The sequence below is a fragment of the Parasteatoda tepidariorum genome, chromosome 8 (genome assembly GCF_982258835.1).
Source record: "Parasteatoda tepidariorum strain Cologne lab strain chromosome 8, Ptep-v5.0, whole genome shotgun sequence".
In the NCBI taxonomy this organism is placed as follows: domain Eukaryota; kingdom Metazoa; phylum Arthropoda; class Arachnida; order Araneae; family Theridiidae; genus Parasteatoda; species Parasteatoda tepidariorum.
Genome location: NC_141762.1, coordinates 8,014,103 through 8,030,564, shown reverse-complemented (window position 1 = coordinate 8,030,564; position 16,462 = coordinate 8,014,103). Strand labels below are relative to the sequence as shown.

The 16,462-nt window shown below is 32.5% G+C and overlaps 1 protein-coding gene across 1 annotated transcript in view; it reads right to left on the bottom strand.

Annotated features, from left to right (window-relative positions):
• Window positions 1–4,020, bottom strand: part of Arpc1 (Actin-related protein 2/3 complex, subunit 1A) — a 57,565-nt gene extending 53,545 nt beyond the window's left edge. Inside the window, exon 1 of the mRNA XM_087149778.1 lies at window positions 3,880–4,020. The gene's annotated coding sequence lies outside the window, so the exon portion shown is untranslated. The remainder of the gene's footprint in view (window positions 1–3,879) is intronic.
• Window positions 4,021–16,462: the final 12,442 nt, after the last annotated feature.

Here is a 16,462-nt window from a genome sequence, read left to right as displayed (position 1 = left end):
AATTTTGATCCTCTGCGGAGGGGATGGCACCCGCGCTTCGGTAGCCCGACGACCTGCGCACGAAGTCGAGCACTTTACGGTAGCATAGTTTAACGAGGACCAATACCGCACACCCTCGGTCCCTACGCAGGCTGATCCAAGTGGTCACCCACCCGCACACTGACCGTAGTCAGTGATGCTTGACTTCGGTGATCTGCTGGGAACCGTGTCTTAACGATCAGTCCACTGCGGGACAGCTGTTAGATACAGTGCATCATATTGCAATGCGAATCTGTAGCTGCGCATTTCGAAGGTCCCCAGTCGAAAGTGTATATGGTATATGTGTCAGACTATGAATTTCAATGAACAAGGTTCGAGTAAGAGTCAGAGCTCACGAGTTCGAAGAACCTCTGAAAGAGGGAGTTAGAACATTTAAAAATAATTTAACGACAGAATTTGCATAGTATTAATTTTGAGTGTGTAAGTACCCTCATTATGCAACTGTTATTTTGTATATATATATATAACAAATCAAGATTGGATTTGGAGTTTGTTTCTTTTGATTTTCATGACTGTATGTATTGAATTCGTTACCTCAAGTTATAGAGAGGATTGTTTTTCTTTTATGATGTTTAAGTTTAGTTATGATTTTTCTTGCTTAATAAAAGTTCTGATTAGTTCAAAGATGACTTTTTCATTATGCTTGCTAAGCATTTTCCTCAACGCACTGAACTCTGCCAGCAATATCACTTCTCTATTTTCGACGTATGCAGCTCTGTCTTCCATTTTACATTCGTGTTATGTCATCTATCTTACATCCTCTTCGACATAAGGTTATTCCACTAAGATTTCGCCGACTATATGATGCGCGAACCTTATGCATACCCCCTTTTAATGCTCGTATGCGTTCAGTTATCCAGACATTTAATTTTTGTGAATCCCCATCTCAATCAGCCGATCACTTTCTTAACAAATCTTGGGTTATTCTGTCGTATCGCTTTTATTCTCCATTTGCTTCATACAGAAAATCCAGTATAGCTCCTAGCGTGTATATTCAACTATCCATATCTCATCGTTATGAGTATTCTCAGTAGGTTTCTATTTTTTCGGATGGGTCAAAATCTCCAGGGCATGTTGGATGTGGAATCATTATAGATGATCGGACATACAGTTATATCATACCTGTCATATGTTCTGTATTTATTGCTGAAGCTGTGGCCATTCTCATAGCTCTGCGACTTATCTCATCACAGAAAGTTTTGCATTTACTCAGACAGCCTAAGTGTTTTACGTCAGCTGAATAATCATGTAAACAACGAAGCTCACCCTATTTTATGTATCATTAAACATCTGTTAGTCAGTCTTCATAAAAATGGTTTTAACATTTTGTTTAGTTGGATCCCCAGTCATGTTGGTATTCCAGGTAATGACATGGCTGACTCTGCGGCCAGATCTGCTACGACTCCATTAACACTATCAGTCCCCATTTCTGACATCAAGAATTATGTACGACATTTTACTATGTCTTTGTGGCAGCAGCATTGGGATTTTCAAATTGAGAACAAACTGCACACAATTAAATTCACGCTAGAGCCTTGGCCTGTGTTACAATTGCGTGCAGCAGATGTCAAGCTCACCCGCCTACGTATAGGACATACTCGGTTGACTCATCTACATTTGCTGTTCGGAGAACCGCCTCCTCGATGCGATACTTGTAACGTTTTACTTTCAATTCATCATATTCTAATCACTTGCCCATGTTTTAACCAACATCGCCTTACCTTTTTTGGGAGCGCAATTTTATGCATAAAAGACTTGTTAGATAAAAATCACCATCCTAACATCTTTGCATTTTAAGGCACATTCAAGAGATTTTTATTTTATATTTTATAACCGTCTTTGAAAAACAGCTGACCCAATTGTGGGCTTACGACTACTAATGTTCAACTCCGTAGCTTTGAATTTTGAATCAATCCAGAAGACAAGGAAACTCCTGGATCAGTACCCCCGGAGGTATTGATTTGTTATGGGAACACGGAGGACTTTGCGACTTGTACTATTTAACGTGCATCAGTCACCATTTACTACACGGGGAGTCTTCGGCTGGCCTGGGATCGAGCCTACAAACTCTTGAACATGGGCCCAGTGCCCTACCAACCAATCTATCCCGGCCTCTACATTCAAGAACTTGGATAATGCCCACGAATCATGCAATTTCTTGGAAAGAGAAATTCCTCAAAGTTCTCAGATTCAGGAGCTTGAACTTTATAAACAGGCCTTATAATAGAAGGGAAAAAAAAGGTTTGGAATGAAAATAAAGTATTAAGATTATTTGTCTTTCACTTTTTTTTTATTGGCACGTTAACAATTTTTGCTCTTTAACTCGAGTTAGCACCCCTGGCTGAAGATAGCCCTGTCACTAGCACGATACACCAGTGCTGATAACTTCAGAAATTATAAATGCAGGGTTTGAGAGCAACAGAAAAGGTGAGAGTTGGGGTCAACAAGAGACCAACTGCTTTCTCTCGTGCTTTCCCTCATTTCATCATCAAGGTTCTTTGTAGTTATAAATTAAATTTATACATATAATTTGAATTTATACATTCAGTTATTTAAAACCAAGTAAGTTCATTTGCGAACTTTTGTCGAAGTTCATCTGTGAAAAGTAGAAGTTAATTAACTCATCTTCCCAATAGCGAGGAAATGGTCTTAAAAATCAAATTAACTTTTGGTAGAAAGCTTAATGAATTTCTTTTTATAAATCGATCTCGATTCAATAAATATTTTAATATAGCTTTACAAGAAAAAAAATAACTCTATAAAAATCTTAATAAATTTTTCTCTCGATACAATGAATAGTTAAAACGTTACTAAAGCTTTTAGAACAAAAAAGTACAGTTTGGTGCTTAGACATATTTACATTTTTGACACTGCTGTAAGACAAGTGAAGTATTGTTTCATAGATATTTTTTAAGCTACAACAAATGTAACTCAAATTAAGTCAATAAATGTAATAGTTTCGGAGTTCCAAATATTTTATAAGTAAAGGGTATCCTTCAAAAATTATATTTTTCATTTGTTAAACTCGCATTACTTCTGAATTATTAGTAATATCAACTTAATTTGAATAACATTGAATTAAACTAAAACAGCGCACATAAATTATGCCGCACTTGTCTAGATAGCGATTGTCAAACCATTCATTTTGAATCCATTGCAGAAGACAAGGGAACTTTTGGATCAAGTATCGGGAAGAATTTGCCTTCTTGGAGGACTTTTTGATGGAATTTATCCGCATTTGCGTTTCATGGTGAGGAAAACCACGAAAACCACCCACAGTTAGCCTAGCGGCAAGGTAACTCTAACCCATGATCCGTCAACCAACGAGGATATTTCACGTCAGCACTGTGGTCGGTGCGAGCCAGATGCGGAATTCGTATCGACTAGTCATCGCTGGTTGATGCGAATGCACCCTGTCAATGAGTTCCCGGTGCACCTCATTGGAAGACGAATGCTCTTTCCCCTGAGCCACATATTTTCAAAATAATTAATGTATTTTTTTTTTTTGTTATTATATTCACAGCTGCTAATGAACATTTTTTTATAATACCAGGGTTCCGCATAAATGGTCAATTAGGGTTCCGTAGTCCGCAAAATTTGCTAACCATTGATAAAGTTGTAAACTTCATGATAAAATGCTACATCATACTATTACTTTGCAATATAATACACTGCTTCTTTTTTTTAAAGTCTTCATTTTTAAAAGAAAATCAAAACCGAATAATTGCAGAGAATGATATAGAATAATAAATAATAGATGATAAATGAATAAATATCAGATTTAAATACCATTAACAAAATGATAAATACATAAACATATATCAGGGGTTTCCAACTTACGTGTGGCATAATTAAAAACACCAGTCTAATGGCGGGCCGCAACTGTATCAAACTTTTATGAAGGACTCTTTTATCTTTGAATGAACATTAAATATTACTGTCAGATTTTTGTGAAAGTTTTTTTAATGTTAAAAAGCAAAATAACAAGCATTACAAATGATTGCTACGTATCATTTTGAATCTTATCCTAATCAGAAACTTGTGACTAGATTTTTTTTTCTTTTAAATTTGATTCTGTGATAAATTAACATTTTTTTTGTTGACTGATTAGGAATTATAGCAACAACAAAGAAATTCTCGAACATCTGAAAAAAAAATTTTTTTTTCTTTTCCGCTCATGCGATATTCAATTCAAGGAATTTAAATAAAGCATGATCTTCATTCCCTCTTTTATGCGCTTTAAAATTTGCAAATGTAAACAATTTCGTCCAAAATGAGTGGTTTCAAGAAGTTAAATGGGAGAATTTCTTCGAGAAAATTTCTGAAGCGCACATGATAAAGAACACAAAATACAAAAAAATGAAATAAAAAGGAGCAGTATACACAATTATTTTTGTACTTGAATAAACATTTTCTTGGATGCAAAACCTGAGAAATATGGAAGAAACCTGAATTTTTTTGCACAGTTGGTATGTTAAATTTCACAGAAACGAAGAAATTAGTTTTTTTTTTTTTTTTTTTTTTTTTTTTTTTTTTTTTTAACGAAAGAAAAGTATTTTAAACCCACATAGATTTTTTTTGAAAATTGCGCGCAAAAAAACAACTAATATATTTTAGTTCGCGGGCCACAAAAAAAGACTTCGCTGGACGCCAGTTGGTAACCACTGATATATATCAGGGCTAAAGAGAATAGAAGGGCTAGTTCACTCCGCTCTTAGAGCTGAAGCTACGATTTCCCTCCTCATGACGTCACTGTGTCCACATATCTCGGAGATCGCAAGCAAAGATATGATAACTTCGCATCTTTCTCTTTGTAAAAATAAGTTAGACTTTTTCTGGTTATTAGCCTTCAAACTTTACGTAATTAACACAATATTTCCGTTCATAAACATAGTTCAAAAAAAACTTTCTTGGTTATTATATTAAAAAAAATACCATTTTAAACTTATAAAAATGTTTTGCTAGTTGGTGAAAATGACACGATAAATACTTTATTTTAAAAAGTTCAGTTTTAACTTTAACTATTAAGAAAAATTAAGGCATATATCGACACTTTTTTTATCTACATATTCTTTTATAACGATAAGTTAAGTTAAATTTAGAATCCCTGATTTTAAAATATGTCGTTAATAGCAATTTGTTCATACTTAATCATTAGGAAACATCAGCCTTAAACGCTAATTACTGAAACAAAATAATAATTTAGGTTCATAATGAAATTAGAAATTTTACAATTGTTTATAGACATTTAAATTTACGATGATATAATTTATAGATATTTAAATTGAAGAGAATATAATTTTTAAAAAAAATCATAAATATTTAGAATAACTACATTAAAAAATATGTTATGAAATTAGGAGAATTTCAACTATATGCTATATAGTTTATTTATACTTTTTATTTACATTTCAATTTTCTTTAACTTTATCCATTTTTTAATTCTTTTCACCTGCCTTTCTTTATGAAGTAACGAGGCGGTTTCTATTTAGATCATGAATTTTAATAAAAGTTCTTAACGACAGAATAAACGTATTGCTGTTTTATATTAACTGTGTCATTTCGGAATCCATTCTTTACATAGTTGTTCATTTACTTTAGGGAACACGCGAAAAATTATACATTTTTCTTTTGTTTTTGTATCAGAATTTTTGCGAGTTGCAATCGCGCAAACTGGTATTTCGATAATAGTTTTAAATTCTTGTAAATTCACTGCAAAAACTGAGGAAAGTCATTATAGAAAATAACAAATGTCTTAGAATATCTCGCAAAAAGAAATGATCCAATATTAGTTAGAGCTAGTAAGGCCAAACGCTCCGTTCTTGAAGTAAAAGTGCGAGCTTTGCGCCAAAGTGACGTCACTAGAGTGACGTCGGAGGATCGGCGCGGCGAAAGATACTTCAAAGGAGTGAACCAGCCCTTCTATTCTCTTTAGCCCTGGATATATATGCTAGTAAAAACCCAAAACGTTGTCGCCGAGTAGAAGGATTTAAACAGGTCTTAGGCAGGGATAGAGGGTACAAAATTTATTTATTAATTATTAGACAGAGAACGTTTATCAAAGTGCTCAAGAAATGTCTTGCTCTTTATTATAAGTTAGGGAAAATCTTGTAAATAAATCCGTAAAATGTTTCATTTAGGGAAAGAGGGAAATCTTAGTAATTACAATTGGTTTACTAAATAAGTCACACGATTCCCACAACCCACAATGAGCAAAGGGAAAAATTTCTTTCTTTTAATTAATGCCTGCTTGAGCCAAAAATAGATTTAAGGACAGGATGTGAATTTAAAAGTGTGAAGAAAGCGTTTCGATTAGAATAATAAATTAAGAAAAAGATTTACGGAAAAGAAATAACATTAGTTGAAGCTCTTCATGTTACATCCCCCCCCCGAAATTTTTTTAATTACAATCCAAAAATTTTAAAATTTTTTATCTATTTGCAAAATCTTCCCTATGATACAAGCACAAATAAAATGAAAAGAATAAAATTTGTAATATTTACAATATATAAAAGTAATAGTATATGAATTATAAAAAAAACACATTTGTTCTCATGGTAAAAATTTAACACAATAAAAATTTGTAGTAGCGTTATCAACAAATTTAGGATTTTCATTTTCAACAGTTTTTATGGTTCCAGTTTTTTCAGTTCCAAGTCCTTTGTTTGAAGATCACAACAAAGTTATTCTTCAAGAAGTATTCCTCATAATAACACAATTTAAGTTAACTCTTCAATCAGGATGATAAAAATTTATATACATTTTTGACAATGTGTAAGTTAAAATGTAAAACATAAAATACAAAAAACAGTTTCACAGGAAAAATTTCAATCTGAAATTAAACTTCTGTATTGTTTACCTTGTTTGAAATGTTTTTTTTTTTTTTTTTTGAAAATTGACACAGTGGTTGTTATTCGGTAGCTTAAGACTTCAGTATTTTTATTTTTATTTCAATGAAAAAAAAATGACACTGGTAAGTCTGATGTTAATCTTGCCTTTTGAGGTTCAATTCTTATGGTCTCTATACCATATCTATCTTTAGCAAAAAATCTCTGAAAAATCTTCAACAATCTCCTGAAGTTGGGAATTTTTTTCATTTTTTTGAATTTGCATAATTCCGTCAAGAAATTTTGACAATGCGGCCCCACGTTATCACAATGAGTCTCAAGAATATTAGAAAGTTCAAGATTATTTACAGCTTTGTTATCTAAATCTTTATTTTTAGTCTATTTTTTGTTTATTTTTCTTTAAATTCACTTGGTTGACATTCTTGTTATTCTCATTTATTTATTTAATGTCCAAAATTTTCTTTTCCTTTTTTCTTTCTTTTCTTTTTCTTCTCTTGCTACTTTCTATATATTTTTTTATACTTTTATTTCCTTTCTTGGTATTTTTACTGCAATCATTAACCTGGATTTCAGGAAAAAATGTGTAAGGACAAATTGCTTTTATAATCAGAAAAGTTGATCAGTCTTCTCAGATTTTGCATTACAACATCTTTAACACAATCAATCACTAATTGAATTCCATTGTGGTTTCCTCGCTCAAGTTTGAATCCTGCACGCTTCTAACGTCGTTGCCGAGTGGAAGGATTAAAATTGGTCTTAGGCAGGGATTGAGGGTGCAAAATTTATTTATTAATTATTAGACAGAGAACGTTTATCAAAGTGGTCACGAAATGTTGTGCTCTTCATTATAAGTTAGGGAAAATCTTGCCATTTAAATCCGTAAAATGTTTCATTTAGGGAAAGAGGGAAATCTTAGTAATTACAATTGGTTTATTAAATAAGTCGCACGATTCCCACAACCCACAATGAGCGAAGGGAAAAATGTCTTACTTTTAATTAATGCTTGCTTGAGCCAAAAATAGATTTAAGGACAGGATGTGAATTTAAAAGTGTGTGAAAGCATTTCGATTAGAAGAATATATTAAGAAAAGGATTTACAGGAAAGAAATAACATTAATTGAAGCTTTTTATGTTATATATATATACTCTGTCCGATCATGCAATGACAGCAATGAAAAGTGGTTTAAATATCCGCTATAGAAATTATTATTTAGACACATATTTTTTTTAATCATTTATTTTTCTTTCTTAACATTTTAATAGGAGTTTACGCATGAAATCGGTTAAAAAAAATAATAATATTCGATTAAATTTTGAAAGCCTTGTGGAAATATTTCTCTTTCGAATCGAACGTTGAAAGAATGGAGAGGATAGAAAGCAGAGTATCATTACAAATCGGATGATATGAACTGTCTTTCTTTAACCGGGGTGGAAAGACAATGGCTGTCGTTTCTCCGCGGAGTAAATTGCTTTCTGTGCATCGACGTCAACGATATGAGTGCAATATTGTATTTCCCAGTTTCACGTTCAACATTCTTCAACTATCCACACGGGAGTGGGGAACGTCCACAAATGTCCTCATAGTAAACTGTGATCAAAACTTGTACCAAGGAATATATAGGGGAGTCTATATATTTTGCTACATATAAAAATTCGCTCTCTAATATTTTTATGCAACTTTTATAAATTCTAGAACTCCCTCAAATCTTTAAGAAATTTCGTTTTCAAAATTTTTTTAACATATTTTGCATGTCACAATATATTTTACATGTGTTACCGCTAAAGCTCGAAAACCGTTTATGTGCACATTAATTGATAACACATTATTTAATCAATCTGCACATTAATTGATTTTTTTCGCTAAAGTGCGGAATCAAATGTTTTACGCATTTCACCTAGATAATATCAATATTAACGGCATCTATATCGTTAAAGCTCATAATTTTGCCATTTATTCTCTTCAATTTGCTGATTGTTTTTATTTAATTGTATTGGTATTAAAAAAAATTAATGCAATTGTGTTAATTTCTTTCATTGCGATTTTTAAACCGTTTGATCCTTTGTTTTTTCCTTGTGATGGATGATTGATGGCAGCAACAAATATGTTTATTGTTTGATTATGGTAACTTCATTTTTTAAACAGCAATAAATAAATAACATTATATATAAATTTAAGCGTACAGAAACGTTGCTGTTGTTCTAACAAAGATCTTATTTTCACTTAAACGGGTAATTAGAAGGTAATGTCCTGATCCCTTAGGTAGTTTTTTAAAATTACCTAGGTAGTTTGAAAAATGAAACAATTCTTCGACACTTTAACGGATCACCCTAGTTAATTTGCACATTTTTGAAATAATTTGTCGAATAATTAATTTATGCACTTCAGCGGTAACATTTAAAAGAATTATTATTTGAAAAGGACACGTGGCCATTAGCATTAATTCTTTTTATGTTTTTTTGTTTTAATCTTGATTCTCAAGAGTGAACACAAACTATTAAGATAAGAGCTATCTCTTCTGCAGAAGCTCCTACAGTTTGATATCTGTTGTGCACTGTTATCAGGTTTGGGTGAGTATAAATTAGACACGGCGACATTATTTCCGGAAGCTTATTTGGCGACAGGAAGGAGCAGCCAATAATCAGTAATTATTACTTCCGTATGTAACTTCTTATAGTTGATAACCAGGGGTTTCCAAACTTTGAAACATAGCGACCCATTTAAAATACCTATTTACTAATCATATGCAATACCTCTTTACTAATTAGGTATCATAAATTATTTTCTTTTTAATTTATCATTTATTTTCATTTATAAGAATTGATTTATTAAATTTTGAAACTAAATATGAAGTATATTGCAACAAATCCATGCTACTTAAAGTTTATTACGTGGTCACATTCCTTGGCAACAAAGAGCTAGTACGAACTGAGCTATAAATCGGGTAGACATGAAAAATTGAAGCGAGTCGTCAAAAAAAATTTGACTAATAATAAAGTCATAAGTTAGACATGTATTTAATAAACACTACAATGTTTAATTTCAATATGGTATAACACATTATTGTACGTACAAAATAAATCACAAATCTTTTTTATTTTTATTTATTTATTTTTTTCACAAAAGGAATTCCCAAACATCGCTCTTCGCACCAGCATTAAAATAACAATAAAGTGAAAATCCCAACTATGATTTCTCCTACTCTTTTGTTGTCAAGGCAACTAGAAATTTCTTTTTATTGTCGAAATTCAATGTGTCATGTAACGTAAACGAGTAATTTGTTTTTCGCTGGTAGTGTCAATTTAGGTAATAAGCAAACAGATGATTAAAATCAAGTTCAGCTTTAAATTGAACTGTAGTCGATTCTGTTTTCTTCTTCTCCTCCCCCCTTTTTTTTCCCTTCTAATTTTTAAAAGATAACACCAATGGTGTTGTCTAGCTTATGGCTCCATTTATTCAAAAAATGACTTCATTGTTATTTTTATAATTTTTTTTCCTCGTAATGTCAGATAAACTCAATGATCAACATAGATGGCAACCGATTTAGCATTTCAAAATTATTCGAATCCACGCGTTAATTTTTTATATAGTCACGCTATAGAAAGGTATATGTATAAATAATTTAAAATCAATGATATGGTAATTTTATTTTAACCAGCGTTGAACAATCGAGCCATTCTTGGGTTTGCGACTATCCATGTTCAACTCCGTAGCTTTGTAATTTTGAATCAAACCCAGAAAAATCACCATACTGTTATTGACACCAATGACGCTTTATTAATTTTGGTAATGACACTATATGAATGATGACACTTTTGGTAATGATACAATATGGTGCTGCTTTAGTAAGTATTAAATACACTAATACATCAGGTCGTCAAGGGTAAAGTTTGTAGTTAATAATATCATCAACTCATATTTTTTGACATTTACTTGATTAAATTATGGGACATATTTTTTTTGTTTTCTGTTGCATTACTGAAAATTTTTATCAGATATCAGATACATTCGTATCGCTGATTTCAAATCTGCTATGGTTTTTCTCTCTTCAAGCTGCAAATTTTTCTTGATGACATTTTTGGTCTATTTTTGTCGAACGTTTGTTAAAAATGTTATATAAATCAAAGGGACGACAAATTTCGAGAGGAGTTAGAGCACATCATCTGGATTAAAATTGCTATGAAATCCATGCCCGATCGTTATATTCCGCTAGTATGAATTGTTTGCTAGTATGAATTGTGTAACATTTACACGACCCCCTGTTCTGTATAGCGTTTTTAAACTTGTACATTTCGATAAAAATAGACTAAAAATGTCATTTAAAAAAATCTGTAGCTTTAGAAGTGAGACTAATTTCTGATTTGATATCCCCACACAAGAATTAAGAAAGATCAAGCAAGTATATAAGTGCAGCAAAAAATTTGTTCCTCAGTGTTATCATGAAATGATACTGAACATGAAATGATACAGTATTATCATCAAATGATACTAAATATAGATATTCGTTACTTGATGATATGAACTTCTAAATGCGTGTTTGCTTCATCTAATAACACATTACCACCAAGAAGGGTAACAATGGTTTAAATATGCAAAAAAAAAAAAAAAATTTTTTTTTCTTCGGATTTACTTGAATTTTATTAATTGTGTGGATATATGCTTTTTCAGTTTTATGCCAGATTTCGTAGTGTTGATTAAAATATTTATTTATTTTATTGTTCATTTTTTCCCCCTCACAAAGTACGGGTATTCAACGGCTATTGGGAAAATCAAAAGTAAAATTGCAAATTAAAAAAAAAAAAGAAAAATAAGAAGAACATGATGACATAAAAACATTAAGAAACATGACGTAACTTAGTATTGCTAAAGCAATGCATTGAAATTGAATAATACTTATAATGGAAATACTTAGTTGTCTAATCATTTTATCTGTGTCAAGTCTTAATTTGATCGTAACCGTTTGTATAAAAGCTTGCTCATTATCTAAATTTCATTCGACGGATGATCTCAACTTAATTGTTCCAGGAGGGGGGGGGGCTGACCAAATTATTAAACCTTGGCCAAATTATTAGACGCACCATAATATTCTATAAAAAATCCTAATTATCAGGTGATACTATACAGCTTTATTTCTACGCGGCTGAAACCGGTTTGCACTTGTTTACGCTCGTGTATCAATTGGTTAACATTCTAATACAATGATATATATATATATATATATATATATATATATATATATATATACAACTCCAATTCAAAATATTAGAATATCTGTAAAATTGTGTGATTGGTCAACGTTAATCATAAAATTTGAATAAGTTGCGCCACTGTAGAGCAAGTACGCGTATAAAGGCTCGTTTGAAAATCAGATTTAGTTAGTTGGGAGTTAAAATGGGTCGAACGAAAGACATACCGGACACTACCAAGACAGCGATTGTGACTCTACGCAATGAGGGAATTAGTCAACAAATGATTGCCAAAAAAGTGAATTGCTCTCAAGGAACTGTAAGTAAAATTTTAAAAGATTATTCTACAAATCAAAGTTTTAAAAATAATCGCTCAAATAGTGGTCGTAAACGAATAACCACACTGAGACAAGACAGAATGCTGAAACGTGTCGTCACTAAAAATCGCTTCAAGAGCTTGAGATTCATAAGTAGAAAGTGGAGAGAACAAGGAGTGGATGCCTCAACATCTACCACACTACGACGACTCCATGAACTTGATTTTCAATCACGTGCGCCCAAGAAAAAGCCGCTACTTACACGCAAGCAAAAACGAGCCAGAGTGAGGTGGTGCAAAGACAGATTGCTATGGGGTATTCAGGACTGGAATAACGTACTTTTTAGCGATGAATCGATGTTTTGCGTTTCCCACGGTCATCAGGGTGTCCGTGTTTGGCGTTGCAAGCAAGAAGCTTTTACCACAGATTGCTTGAAACGCTCAGTGAAGTTTAGCACTTCTGTAATGATTTGGGGGTGTATGGGTGCTGAGGGCTTAGGAAAGCTGTGCATTTTGAAAGGAAGGGTAAATTCTGAAGTATACAAGGAGGTACTTGAACATTTTATGATTCCGTCATCGGAAGATCTATTTGAGGATGACTTTATCTTCCAACAAGACTCTGCATCTTGCCACACGTCAAACGCTACCACTACTTGGCTTACTAACAATAAAGTCAAATTACTTCCTTGGCCGGCCAATTCACCCGATTTGAACCCCATCGAGAATATATGGGGTTTAATGAAGAAACGCCTTCAGGATTTAGCTCCAAAGGACAAAAATGAACTCATAGAAAGCGTGAAATCCGTTTGGGCAACTATCAGCAAAGATGACTGCAAAAAAGTAGTGCATCGTATGCAAAATCGTTTGCGTGACGTTATTAAAGCTAAGGGAGATGCCACTGAGTATTAACTATTCATGCAGATTTCATTTAAATGAATTATGCTATTTTTGTTCATGTTATTCTAATTTTTTGAACCACTGTGAAAATTATTCTAATTTTTAGAATTTTTAGAAAAAATTCATTGTAAGAACTTTTGCAATATCATAATAATTTATTTATGTTACATCTACAAAACATGTAGAATGTGATAACACACTTCAAAATTCTCAGGTATTCATTTTTACCAAAATAAATGCATATCTCAAACCACTATGTGCTTTATTTATCATTATTCTAATATTTTGAATTGGAGTTGTATATTGAAATAACACAGTTTTAAATTTGTATCCAACCCCCTCACAAAGACAAGACAAATGTGAAGACGACATGGATATTATAGAATGACAGACATGGCATGCTTATAATGATGAAACGTTGGCTTATAGAAAAGAGGACCGGACTGATTTTTCCCTTAATAACCCGGGGTTCGCTTTTATCAAAGAATAAGAAATTGCTCTCCGCAGTCATCCCTTTCAACGATGCGGTTTACGACAAAAAGTAATAATAATAAAAATAAAAAAAATGTTGCTCCTTCGCCATTTTATTCATTTTGCAACCATTTCATCTCTCAATAAATTAGAAGCCTTCTGTGTATTAAAGATGTTCTTTACGATCCACTAATATGGCTGAAGGTTCCCTGGATTATGCTAAAAATAAACGTGGCAACACTCAATATCGAGTTGAAATAAATATGAGCAGGAAAATATGAAGTGATTCGGAGATTTTAAATTAAAGCCTTTGCATGCATTATCTTTTTCACGCATCGATTGTTTCATTTAATTCTTTTCATTTTTTTTTTTTTTTTAAGTTTCAGTAAATGGCAACACGGTGTATTATCTTCTATATGCTTCTGTTTGTATGTCAACTTTTTTTCTTTTTCATTGAGCTTTGCTTTTCAAAAAAATTCTTATAAAAATAAAATGAAATACGAGGCATATCGGAAAGTTAGCATCATTTTATTCTACCGACACCCCAGCGAGTAGTGTCGCAGTTCGGCCCAAATGCAGGCGTGTCTCTATTTGATTTCTTGTCCACTGATTGCATAAGGCTGTTTTTTTAAAGGCTCCGTCGTAATATGAAATGATGTTTTTTGTGAATGATATGCAATTTTTACAACTGCTGTGAGTTTGCAACAGTTACTCATGATTGTTAGGTCGAGTTTAGCTTATCTAAGCCCAGCGTTGTCTACGCCCATTTTGAAAATGGCTCAAAACGTCATATGGAGAAAAGTCACAGTTTTGTGAAAATGAAAAGCGCTTGTGTTCTAATTTTTCAATATTTAAAAACTTATTACAATGGTTTATTACTTGGGCTCATAACAATTTGCAAAAATTGAGAATAAGGGAGTGATTTTGATTATTTTCATCTTTGTGGAAAAATATTTTCAAATTATCGATTTTTAAAAAAGTTTAATTACTTTGAAAACATTTAAGTTCTTTGTCTGTTCTAAAGTCCAGATAATTCTTCACGGCAAGATTACATATATAGTTTAAAATTATCGCATTGCTTCTTGTGTAAAGCACTTAAAGTATGGCTTTTTTTATTTTTTATTCTCCTTGGTGACAGAGATTCGAAAAACAGCGTGAAGTTGTGTTGTGTTTACATTTGTTAGTGAGCATTCACAAGTGTTAAAGACGATTGCCGATTTCACCGACTGTGAAGTACGTTCTGATTGAACGCAAAGATTTTCGTAAACTCGTAGGGATGTATAGTACAAATGGAATGAGATGAATGTACGAGAAAGTGGATTCGTTCATTCATAGATGGATGCACTAGTCTAGTGTTTATGAAAACGTACGTCCCCATTCTTTTGCTGTTCAGACTACCACTTGCTTTTCAACTTGAAACAGATGCTTTGCAAAAAATGGTGTTCATCTATGGCTGTCACCACTTTTCATATCTTCCTTTGAAGAAGTTATAAACAATTTGTTTTCGCAATGGGTTTATACTAGGGAATAGTAACTATGTAGAAAAATAGTTACCGAAATGCTTTCTACGTAAAAATAAATTTCGCTTAAAATTTTTTTTCCACACGAGTTTTTTCTAAACGAAGCTTGTTAACATCTAGTGCAACGCTATTATTTGTATCAATACAATATAAGAATTGAAAAATCTTTGTCAAAAATTCAGTGAATGAAGCATATAATATTGCATAAAACTTTATCGAAATCTAACGAATCAGAGTTGATATAAGCGGGATATAAAACACTAAAAATCAGTTTTAGTGCTTGATAAAATATAGAGGAGTTTCTAATAACAGCCTTTCAACTTGTCTATGTTTCCTCCAGCAGCAATCAAATAGGTTTTGATGTTTTTAATTCTGTCTTCCTCAGTTTTGACTGGTCAGATTTCGTTAATTTTTTTTTCTTTCTCCCTTATGTATGAATTTTCGACTCCGGATTTCATTTTTGAAAAGGACACTAAAATTGTATGATAAAGTCGGTTGTGTATCAATACAGCTGATTAGTTTCCAAATTCCTGCTAATATTTTGCTTCTTAACGCAGAATTTTTATATTACATATTTTTCATACTTTTTCATTATTTTTAATTAGTTTAGGTCATAATAAATGAAAAACATTATATTTAGCATTTCAATGTTGTTGTTGTGATCTTATGTAACCTGTCAATACTGACGGGCCTATTTTAAGGTAGAGGGGTGTGCTTCTTCTTTTTTTCAGTGGCACCATATATGACCAATAATTCGATTTCTCCCACACAATACGTCACAGCCCGTTTTATAGGTAGGACAAATTCACTCACCATCCACCAGCAGATCGTATTTTTTACTTGAACCAGAACGTGATCAATCTCCGATCCCGATCCATTACCCTTAGAGGTATTGGTTTGTTATGAAAACTTGGAGAACTTTGCGGCCTCGACAGATTTAGAATGCACCAGTTGTGTGGGGGCTATGAAAAAACCTGTGCACGAGACCCACAACAACAGTGGAATGAGCCTTGTTACATGAATTATTGCCGCTGCAGGCATTGTTCGAGATATGCCTAAGCATTTCTGAAAATATTCAATGTTCAATACCGCGGCAATGTGAATCCTGTGTTCGTGTAAATGGTCGAAATTTTGACCACCTACTGTGAGCCTGTACTTTACTTCTTTTGGAATAAAAGTAACATTCT